The sequence below is a fragment of the Amia ocellicauda genome, chromosome 20 (assembly GCF_036373705.1).
Source record: "Amia ocellicauda isolate fAmiCal2 chromosome 20, fAmiCal2.hap1, whole genome shotgun sequence".
NCBI classification, from domain to species: Eukaryota; Metazoa; Chordata; class Actinopteri; order Amiiformes; family Amiidae; genus Amia; species Amia ocellicauda.
Window position 1 is genome coordinate 23,562,550 of NC_089869.1, and position 12,500 is coordinate 23,575,049.

The 12,500-nt window shown below is 39.2% G+C and overlaps 1 protein-coding gene across 13 annotated transcripts in view; it reads right to left on the reverse strand.

Annotated features, from left to right (window-relative positions):
- Window positions 1-12,500, reverse strand: part of ebf3a (EBF transcription factor 3a) — an 88,685-nt gene that overhangs the window by 67,793 nt on the left and 8,392 nt on the right. The window lies entirely within an intron of this gene.

Here is a 12,500-nt window from a genome sequence, read left to right on the forward strand (position 1 = left end):
GGAGATAATGTCCGACTCCCTGCTGTTCCTGCATCTGATAATCCAATTATCCTCTCCGAGTTTTAAAAGTTGGCTAACACTGGCCAACTCGGCCGTCAAAGGGAGACGTACTTCTGTGAGGAATTCTCTGTGCTCTCTCTCCCCCGTCCCTGATTTATTTAATCCTCAGCATTTCTCATTGATTTATGTACCGTGAATGCTCAATTACCAAGTGTAATGCATTGATACCCCTTTTAAAACTTACTTTTAAATGTCCAGCTTGGTCGTTGAAAAGGCAGAGGCAGAACACAACATGTTTGAGTATCAAATCATAGAAAATGTTATCAGTTAGAGGTATGAAAATGGTTACATGTATAACTTTTCTGATTTTGCAGTTGTTTTAAATGAAACGCCAAAAAGATTATAAACAAACAAAACTGATACCTAAACATACCTTAAAATGCATCACAAATGAAAGGAAGAACCGTCCGAAAATCAGCCCAGTTTCAATCTCTGGTTAACAAGTTTTATAAATAAATTAGACCACTGCCGACCACTGTAACGCGTCCGATAGGAGGTCAAATTGACAACGCACATGTGGACTGGTTTGAGTTGGACACAGCTGGCCTGAATTATTGTCCATAGCTTTTCTGTCTTAACCATGGAAATCACACTTTGATCCCTTAGTTATAGTTGGGGGGTAAAGTAAACATGAACGAGCATCAAGCGCAGATAGAAATGCTAGTCTGGTCCGTGATTTCTTTACCTGTACTACTGTATGCAAGACATTTTAAAAATGTAGAAGAATTAGAGTAAAAAAAGTTACTACGAGAACTAATCTAATGCTCTCTATATATGATCAAACTCTAAAGAAAAGCTCAATATGATCTGTGTCTCTGTCTGACCCACTTTCCTAAATCGGAAAAAGATTTGAACAAAAAAATTTAATGTTTAACTACTCATCCCTTAACTTGCGCACCAATCCTAATCCCCCCGTGGTTCCTCCTGTTTTCCCCACCCAAGGGGGGAGGCGGTGATTAGGGGGGCTCAGCTTGCCACTAAAAAAGCAAACCGGAGCTGCAATCCAAACAAGCGCTCGGGAGGAGAGCGGCCCATCGCCAGCCTGCGCTTCGTTACGGCCGCGTCTGACCCAAGCGTCCCAGTTGGAGGGGATTCCAGCGGCTTTCCTCACACAAATAAACAGCAAATGCTTACAGGGGGGACAACCTTGTAGGGCTGAGTCCTTAATCAACAGTCAGAAAACCAAATTGGATTTGCCCCTATCGCAAACAAAATTAATTCCAGATTGTCCTTATTGTCTTAACTGCAACAGGGGTTGTCCTGTACATTTGGCTGGGTAATTTCATTTTAAAAGTATCTCTAAAATTTGCCCTCCCATGGGGGCTTGCGGTTTTCTCCATCATTATATAACTGTAAACTTCTGGATGTTAAAGATTGGATAATGTCTTTCAGATGCTGGTAGCCTCCACATGACTTGGACATGGTGGATGGGAACTGCTGGCTGCCAGGAGTAGCGAGCAGGAAAGGTTAGCGATCAGCCATTACTCAGAGAAGACAGACGCTGAACACAGATGCAGTATTTACATGTACATGACTATATATTGTATAGACACACATATGTATAATATTCATGTGTGTGTGGGTGTCTTAAAAAATCTATGAAAGCAATAAATTAAAACAAAGCTGTAGAAAATTGTCATTCTTTAATAATCGGATTAAAGACAATTGTGTTTCAATACCTTGTTCATTTAATGTGAAGTAGGAACACATTTTTTTAAATAAAATGTCACAAAAAATGTAAATGCATTATATATACAATATATTTACATACACTATATATATGTTCAAAATGATGAAACGTAGGTATGATATTACTTCATCATGGCTTACGCAAATTGCCAGTTATTAAAATTGATTGCTTAGGCAAAGCTGGCCATTAGTTAGTATAGTATTAAAGAATTATTGCTGTTTATTTAACATTTGCCACTGTTTCCCTTTTCTCCCCGGTCAATGAAGGGTAGAAGCACAATGCTTTTTCATTCAGAGTATTGAACTTGCTGCCGGACAAGCAGAGGAGTGTTTTTATTGTTAATCAATGCAATCAATTCTGAGCCTTGATGTTAAATAGCGATCAATACCACTGGGCTGCAGATGAGATCTGATTTCAATTGGCGAGCGGACCTGCAGAAGTTTTTAATCATAAGGTAAATCAAGACATGGGAACATAAGTCAGATGAATTAATATAGACCATCGAGGACCTTTCTTGCCACTGAACCAGCACAAGGAAATTTCTGTCATATTTCATTATCGGTGTTAAGGCAGGCCGAATCCAGCTTTTTGGAGTGATTTTCCCCTTCCCTATACCAGAAGAAAAAGCACTCCTCACACCCCACAGTGAAAAAGCCCGGTACTGCAGCCGAGCCTTATGCACAGTTATATATGTTCCCCATGAATCTCATTTTATGCGGTTAAGATCCATAAAAATTCAATAGCTTTTCTTCTGCAATTCACATTTTACCTGGTAAAATATCATAAGAAATTAATTACCTTCTAAGCAGTTTCCTAAGATCAAACAAAGGCGATCCACACGACTAAAAAAAGACGAACAAATAAAACTTTCCCCCCCACCCCCCTTTAAGGCACAAACTCCTGAAGTTTGTAATAAACCGCGCTTGACACGTCTTACACAGACAGTGTGATGCATCTTCCTCGACAGGGACTGTTGCCAGAGTCCTTGAAACCCTCTGACGATCGCGCCGGGAACCCTTTGACGGGGCGCCGGTGTGTCTGTTTTAACCTTTCAGATAGCCATCTTCCTCGGAGATAATTTTCTGAGTACCCACACCGATTGCTGTAGCTTAATCCCGTGGATGATTTGGTGTGGTTTAAAGCATTTAATGAAAAATGGCGGCTGGAAGGAGGGTGATTGATCAGAAAGCTGTGTAAATCGTGAGGTTTTAGTATAGTCCTCTGGCCTCGACTGCTATGTTTCCATCTATGATGATAAATTAGCATTAGATGGAACCTAATGAGTTTACTAAACATTTGGGATTTGTGCTAATAAACTGGCTGGCTGTGAACTAGCAGAAAGGATGAGCAATCCCTGAGCACCCTCTTATCTCTGTAACATGACAGTTAAACCACGCTTCCAATCTGTGATCAATTCATCATCCTAGCACCATTGTACATTCTTCACAAAAAGATAATTACTGCTTCCCTGGATCAGAACGCTCATATTTCCTTGGAATTGCAGGTCTTGATAGCGGAGCACTGTCACCACTTTTTTTTTTTACCTCTCCTGGTTACAACTCTATTTATGATCGTTATTTTTTTCTAAACAAAGCTTTCCCCCCCCACCCTTCTCAACTAACATGGCTTGTTTCTCTACATCATAAGAGATATGGGTGGGAAAACAAACACACACACAAACACACACACAGACAAGAAAAATGTTCTGTCAATAACTGACACGATTTAAAACCTCGCATCTAAAGTGTGCCACACAGACTCTGACGTGTTTGTGATTATATTATATTATCGTATGACTGGGAGCTGACCGCTAGGAATATTGGTTGCAAATGTTGTTTTAAAATGTTCTGACTTGAGCGAATGTGGAACAACTAAAGAATTCATACAAAGATATCATAATAATAAAACAATGAATAAAAACATGAAAGTATGTGTGTTTTTAAAGAAACAATAGTATATAAAAACAGAGAACAATGTAAGGTTAATTGTTCGGTATTTTAAATACCCTTTAAAGTTAACCAGACCTTACAAAATAAAAGCTGTCTTTAAAGAGCAAGAAAAAACAAACAAGTGAGTTCCCTGCGAACCAGTGGAAGTGCTGCAAAACTTTACACTCGCATATGTTTTATTTACCATCTCTAATGATGTTGCCAGAGACTTGTCAACTTTGTCTGACCTGAAGCACACACAATAAATTAACATCACACCACATATTTAAAACAATGTAAATTAGTTACTGCTCTAAGCCTAATAAATGGGAACAAATGTGTCTTGGACTGGAGTAGGGTTCTGGACGCTATAATTGCTGGGAATAATTATAATGAGGTCTTAGGAAACATGAGCAGAGGTTCACTTATAATGACAAATAGCCTAAAGCCAGTAAATGTGTTTCAGACTACATGAATTGCTAAAACCAAAATTGCAAGTTGTACAATTGGGTTTTCTTTGTGCGAATGTTTTTGTTTTGCTGCGTTTTTGTTGCGCTCTGTTTATGTTCTAGAATATCTCCGTGTTGAAACAAGCAATCAAGCATCATAAAGGCCACACGGATGAAGTTTCTTCCCAACGCAAACAGCGCCATGTTTGCACCCCCCAAGATTTTATTACTTTGTTTTCCCACGGACTGACTTTGGTCAAAATACAGCAGATTTTTGTGGAACAGAATCTCCGTACGGCACTTTTTCCCACGCAGAAGAAAGCAAATCCCACATTGCTTACGGTTAACTCAAGAGTCGTCTCTTTCTTTCGAGGGGAAAGGAGTGTTCGAAATGATAATCTTTTAAAACAAAAAAACCTTGCTATATTTAGAAATAACTTGTCAGCTTTAATAAATGATACTTGTTTGCTGGTCTTTCTTGAAGGCCCCGTAGATCCATCCCATGTGCCCCTGGGGCCGTTATCCAGCTAGGGCTTGCTGCCTCTCTCAGAAGTAACTGATGAGTTGTGCCCAGTGTCCAGATCAGTGTCCTGTGACCTCCAATTGCTGGGACCGGCACCATGTCCAATCCAATCCCCAGACTGTTTCCTAACCTAATCTTTCTGGTGTCACAGTACAAATTGCTACATTCGGAAAATGGAAATAGATGGAGGGGCGCACAACATTGGCAACGTCTCTGATAAGCAAATACTGAGGAGGGGGATGACATCACAGATCCCACTCGGGGACCGCAGCGTTCGGGCATATTGATCTGATTTACAAACCTTTTCTAATGCGAAACAAATGCTGTGGGTGTGAATTCATACTTAACCATAAAAAACCCCTGCATTACCCTGTCTCAGATTAGATACCACATATAACCCTCAGCAGGGTTTTATGTGCTGTTTTACGGGTAGAAACGGTTAAAACTGACCCAACGTTTTGTTTGAAAATTAAAGGAGCTTAAAAGGGAGTGTGGGGGGGAGGTTATGAAGCCAAAAACTGCACAGAGCAGAAACTTTACTCGGTTGATGAATAGAAGAAAGAAACTGGCTTACACAGATTCTTTTTCACATTTAAAGAAAATAAATTATTATTATAAAAAATAATACTCTGTGGGCCTTGTAAAATGCACACAAAAAAACAAAAGAAACAAACAAACAAAACAACAAAAAAGCAAAGTAAATTCAATTTTAAAGGAACGCTGCTGAATTTTTGAAAACCCAGGATATGTTGTGCAGATTTTATATTTAATAATTCAAGTTTTTTTTTTTTTTTTTTCAACCACTGTGTATAAAAATGCTGTCTCTTTCTATCAGGATAAAATATCTCACAAGAGTGATGTGACTACAACTTCTAAGAAACTCACGGAAAATAATTTGTGAGCAATTCTGACTTTAAATACGGAAATGTGGGGAACTCATAATGAGCTTCGCTGCTGTGACTTCCCCCCCTCTTTTGTTTCCAGAGTAGTTTTCTCAGTCCTTATTCGTTCACTTCCACACAGCCAGATGGACAGAAGTTAAACCGAAGCCCTGCGTAGAGACGACTCATAATGAGAAATTAATACTATTGTTTGAGCCGGGCACATCTAAAATGCTACCCCTTCGTCCTGCACAGAGATCACAGAAGGACGACGCGGACGTACAGGGGAAATCCTAATGACATTTGGATCGGTGAAGTGCATTCCCGACAATCGACACAATACCAAGACCAATTCGATTTCACTGGTTGTTATTCAAAAGAATAGACACCCGCGTCTGCCCATTGTGCATTAATAACCCTCCTCCAACTGTTGGCGTTTTGTGTTTTGTTGTGTGGGTGCCTGTGTCCATCCTGCGCCTAAATTAAGCCCTCTGTGCGGTCAAGTCCTGCGGACGGTGCTGATAGCGAACGACGAAAGGGGGAGTGCTCTCGTGTTTTGTCCGCCACAATCAAATAAAGTTCTTTTACAGCACATATGTCACAGTCAGATGAACCGTCGTCTGAGCCCACTGATTTGCCTCTCAATAACTCTGCCAGCCCCTAGATTAATTGTCCTTTGAATTTCACTTTCAAATTCCTTTTATTTTTTGTCTTCCTCAGGAAACTTTTATTGGGTGCTGAGGGAGTTTTATGTAAAACCCACATCTTGGATTACTACTTAAGGAAGAGGGGGGAAAAAAATCCTACTTAAATGGTGTTTTAGGATAAGACCAGTCTGCTTTTTGAATTTCTTTATCAATGACGCCAGAGGATTTTTTCTTGGGCCTCGTATTGCTAATCGCCCGGCCCAGCCCCCGTGGCTTTGTTTCTGTCAAAATAGCTTCTTTCAGCTGAAACAGGGAGAGCTGTCTCTGCAAATGAACTGTTCTTTCTCACCAGATGTGTAACCATGTTTCGTCTTTCACTAGCGACAAGCCGGAGCCGGCTCCTTCCGCTAGCTGGGCCCATGCTACATGTCTTACAACAACACAAATGTGAGTCCCTTCCTTTCCACACATGTTAAACTCATTTCCCAGTGAATTACTGGGCAAACACAACACCATCTTCAGCTCTGTTATCAAGTCCTGCTATTTACTAATGTCAGCCTGGAATTCCAGCCTGCTTTGCTTCCCTGCCGTTTATTACTCACAGAAAAACAGACATTTTAGATATAAAATATATATAGATATATAAAAATAATCAGGCAAACCCTTACTAATTAAAATGCTTGCTCTGTTTTTAGTCTTATCTGAGTGTTTTTGTTCCAAGAACCATACATTTAACATGAAATGTAATTTAATTTCAAATATTTATATCTAACTTTATTACTATTGTAAAAAAATTAAGTACAACTGTCGATATTCACAGATACCAGAAACTGAGTTAGACACTGATCCTGGAGTGATATTTTGACTATGAGAAAGCCCCCCACTCATTGATAAACTCTGGGGAAGTGCAGAGATCCTGGCTCCTTCCCCGAGGTGTATGGTTTTCATTTTCTCCGAGTGCAAGCTCTGGAAAGTCTGCCAAGTACAGGTTAAGCTCCCTGAGTTTTCACTTCCTGTAGCCCTGGCTGTCAATCACGTCCTGGCATCAGAGGTGACAATCTCCGGCGGTCCGACAGCGCGGCAGCTACCATTTGCACTCTGGCCGGGGTTCGCCGTCCCTCTGCCCTCGCTATCTGGTGCCTCGTCAATTCATCTCCCTCGGCTACAACTAGATCTCATACTTTTTTAAATACCCACGATCCAAACCAATCGTATTCTCCCTGTCTCCTTCCATTGATGAGTACTGATTAAACAAGAAAGTATTACACAGCTTTTCTTAATTTTAGTTTTTTATTCTTGCTAAAGATCCTATTTACTGATAGCAACTGTTTTTTTCTTTCCCTGCTTGAGTACAAGAGCTCAGAGTTTGTCAGCCTTTTTTTTTTTCTTCTTCCCACCACGCAATTCATCAAAGACAGCCCAACAAAATTACTGGCTGCGGTGGTATCTCTTTTTCACCTGATAAGGCCGTACCAGAAGCAGAGGATGTTTTTTATCAGGGTACCTCGCCGAGTATAGTTTTTGACAGCCCTGCTTGTCTCCCCTCCCCCCGCCCCCTTTCTGTGTTTTGCTTTAAAACACACAAACCATAAACCATCTCATTCCCTTGTACACGGGAGTTACAGTGTAGGTTAACATGCTTAGGGCAACACGAAGGAGTGAAGGGGACTGCAGGCTAACAGACGAGCGAGAGAGCAGGAGCCGGGCAGTAATTTCCGAATCTAGGGGGCTGTAGAAATACAGACAAGTTTGATCAAAAAAATAATATATATAAAAAAAAGAAATAATATAGATTAAAGCAAGTGAATAAGACGAGCCAATAGATAAACATACAATTTACTTCGGTCTGGTTCAGTAGTTCATTTGTGATTTGAAAATGAATTGTCTGTATTGTGTAATTAAATTAGTTAATTTAATTTAATTTGCGTAGTAAGAGAAAATGTTTTTTTCCTTCTGATTTGTTTTAGCTTATTTAAGAGCCAATACTTTCATCAAATTGTGTGTGTGTGTGTGTGTGTGTATATATAGGGTGTTTTGACCAGGTATTAATTTAACCGTGCAGTAAGTGTGTTTTGTTTTGTCTTCCTTTAACACAGGGGTTAGTGAGTTTCTCATAAATAACACAAAGATGTTCACACCTGTGCACTTGCTAGCATCCAGCTCTGGTAGTTTTACCCTGGCCTGAGATGTATTTCCTGCAGGCACACTCATTAATCAGAAATATACTGCATCCTTGAAATCAATGCTGGATCTCCAGCAGAAGGATAACAAAAAAACAAAACACAACTATTTACACCGCAGACACACACAAAGGGGTGCCTGTAAAATAAACATCCTAATCGGAAATGTAAAAACCCAGGTTTAAAGCACGACACGGCGACAGCACCATCTACCAATATTGTCGGCAGAAGTGAGAAGCCGAATTAACGCTAAATGTGCTGCTTTAATTACATTATGCAGATGCACTGAAAACATGTCATTTAAGAAGTTAATAAACAGACCCCATTTTGCAGGTTATCCAAATGCTCCCTCATTGAAAACCCCCCGATTCCAAGCTGATGTGTAATTAAAATTATTTCAAAAATCCTCCTTGACAGTCCAGGACTTAGCCAAAATGTAAATGACATTAAAGGAGACAATGAATTTAATTTTGTTTAATGTCCCTTTTTGCAGATCCTCATTTACATAGCATTTTTAACAAAAGCACTGACCTTATAAATGCTGGCATTTGTACAGCTTCCACTGAGTCGGATTTAATCATGCTTTTGCAAAGCCATAAGGGAAAACGCTTTAAGTTTTCTGGTTGGCTACGGAGCAGTAACGAAAACACGAGCTATGGTCAAATGTTTATTCTTCCTGCTTCTGATAACAACCTGACAAGGCGCTGCGAAGGTCTGGGGAATAACCCCAGCGCTGTTTGTAAGGTCTGGTAATAATCATACATAATTGTTTGGAAATATACCTAATAAAAAATATAATGAATGTTAAGCAAAATCAGCGTTAGGCACAAATTACACGATATTAATACTTGAACAGGTGCACGGAGGCCCTTTAAATGAGCTAAATGAATAAAATGTCCCAGAGCACAACTGTGTGTACTGACAAAAAAGTCAATCACATGAATAATTCAGCGGCTGGGTTGTCTGCAAAGGTCAGTTTTCTGTGACCTTTGTGACAGGAAGTGAAAGGAAGCTCCGATGACTAGGAAAACCCCAATCAGTCTTCAGACACTTCACCATTATTACTCTCAAGACGTAAACTACAGGTGTAAATGAATTTAAGGCCACTGATGTCAGGGCACTCCAGGTTTATTGTTAAGCCATTTATATTTCGCCTGATCCGAGCCTGTCCTCTCACAAGGGAGGGACCAATAGACCGAGAAACAATAGATTTTCTCCTCCTCGATAAATATGAATAATCTAGAGTCTGAGGTCAGTTCTAAAATATTTAAAGATCCATCAGGGTTGAAATTCTGTAACAGCTGTTAAATCTGACAAACTTTTCTCTTTTTTTTTTTTCCTTCTCTCGAAAATCTAAAGCTATAACAAACTCCAACAGAAAATGGGATAAACAGATGTCTGGCTTCATTACAGGAAAATAGGACACATTTGGAATGATAAGTCTCCTAAACTCCGTTGAAAATGCCAGATCCGTGCGGATGCCAGTTACTGCCCAACAAGATGCCAACTAGCAGTATGACTGCCCCCCGTACCATCTGGGAAATTGTTGCTGAGAATGCTATCGATAATGGATCGCGAGGCTGTTTAACATGCCCCAGCACCGCTAGCACGGCTCTCCGTCGTACGCTGCAGTTAAATGTTTTGATTGTAACGTAATCAGACCTCCCTGGTCTGCCTCAACAATCGGTCTTTTCAGTCCTCAACAGTTGGACATCGAGTCCACGCACATTCATCCCACACAAGGAAAGGGAAAGTGAAAAGGATGTACCCTAGCAGGAATTTCTGTACCCAGCAATAAAGCTCAACCTTTAGAGTAACTGCAGATTTTTTTTTCTGTCTCTCTCTCTCTCACACACACACACACTCACTCATATATATAAACCACAGTTTTCCCATGCTGTACCTGTACGCTTTAACAGTGCTGTAATCATTTACGGCCGCTGGAATGTTATGGGTGCAAAATTATCTGCTCGTAGTTGTGATATGTAGACAATAGCAGTTCCTAATGAGTAACATCTGTTTTTGTGAATCCACAGAACAGATCATTCTGCCATGAAAATGATACTCTCATCCTATTCAGCAAAATCACAATGAAACTGTGTTTTTCCTCTCTCTCTCTCTCTCTCTCTCCACTGTTTGAGCTCACCCACTACAATATCCCTCTGCTTTTTTTTTCTGGGTTTTAATATTCACTCTGCTCTGCTCCTTTTCCTATTTTACTTATGTTTCACTCATTGTTGCACAGATTGGAGTACAATGCAGGGGGATATTCTACACTGAAGGCTCTATTGAGTGCCAATACAAAGCAAAACAATTTATCGGAAGCACAAATGTGTTAAATATCAGTGACACTTAATGTTGTAAAGTGTGCACCTCATATTTCTGTCCTGGTTAAATAAACACTGACCTGAGGAAGAAAACTAAGAAGGATTCATATGTCGCTAGATGCTTGTCTATAAAGCGAATATGGCTTATGTTTTGCATTTAAAATCATCCTTTTATTATTTTTTAACTGACTGGGAACTCTTTTGATTTACTGTGGGCTGTCTTGACTTGAGCTGGAACAAATGTGTGGCCATAGATCTCAATTCGTGATTGAATTATTGGTTCATATCCTCAGGACAAATATACCTTATCGGTTTGTAACCTCCTAAATGTCTCTATGGGCTACAAGCTTTTGTAGGATGGTTTCTGTCGTGCTTTTCAGTGCCAACAAACCCAGATCATAATGTTTATGATGGGAAAATAATGAAACTACTTAAGCCAGAAAAAAAACGATTTAAAAAAATTAAACATAGCAAAAAATATTAAAACGATGAATTTTCCATACACAGCAAAAACATCCACAACAGCAATAATACATTTCAATTTTCAAAAAAGCTAAACATTATTAGTGTAACTTGAAATGACGTCATACATAAGACAAATTTTAAACCATAACAAAACTGCAAAAAATGCAAAAAGGAAGCCATTTGTAAATTAGTGTAGTTTACAAGTGATTCACATTATTGCATCACAGTTAAAATAATGCTCTGATGTTTTCAGACCTTATAGATATAAATAAACATTGATGCAGAAGCAGGTGCAGATTTATACTGAAGTGTGTGCTTGTCAATAGTTTTCTTGGACCGTCCTACTGTTATTTATGTGCCCATCGCTCTCAAACAAAGCATTCATCTTATCTGGGATTTCAAGATCAAGGAAGATTAAAAATTCTCCCAAAACTGTCATATACTTAAATATAGAAACATGCAGCAGATTTTTCATCAATAATTTACACATTTTAAGCATTTATGCTTGGCGCAAATGGAACCACCATTTTCCTTACTCAAATAAACATGATGAGACCATTTACAAAATGTTTCCTGTTTTCTTTCTTATTTACATTGTTTAGGATTGAATAAATACAGAAAGGAGATTTTTTGGGGGGAATTAACCAAAACCAAATAGACAATATTTGAATAATAAACATTTAAGGCTGAACACATTCTTTAAACTATGCATCTCTTTTGTCACAACTGAAAACCACCATTTAAAAAAAAAATCATATGGACTGTCAGCGCTGATTGCTTTCATTGACAATAAAATAAACCCATGAAACAATATTAATCGCAATTTAAAAAGAGCAAATATAATATTAGCTTCAGCTCTTTTTATTGTGTTTTTATTTTTATTTGCACCAAAGACAGTATTAGATCATGTATAAGAAAATTATCTTTCACCAAAACCATAACTGTAATTTTTCCAAGATGGGCGAAATTAATAAACAACAAAAGCTTCTGCCACTGTATTTATTTCCCACATTTCCTGCTCCTCGAAGAGCAAGGCCTATTTCTCGATGGCTGAAACACTCAGAGTGATGGCAACAACTGGTCAGGCCTATTTGATTACTAATAAGAGAGATGTTCCCTCTGTCAGATACCAAACATTCTCCACTAAGCAAACAGCTATTCCAGCTAGTCAAACATTAGCATTGCTATCCACCGGTGGTGCATATTTCGCCCGGCTTAACTCCCAGTCTTTTCCTGGTTTAATTTTTCAGTCATTGGACAGCAAAGTTCACGATCAAAAGATAACTCCATAATGAAAGCTGCCGAAATCCTAGCCGTTCTTCAAAACAATCTAAACCCCTGTGCTCACAG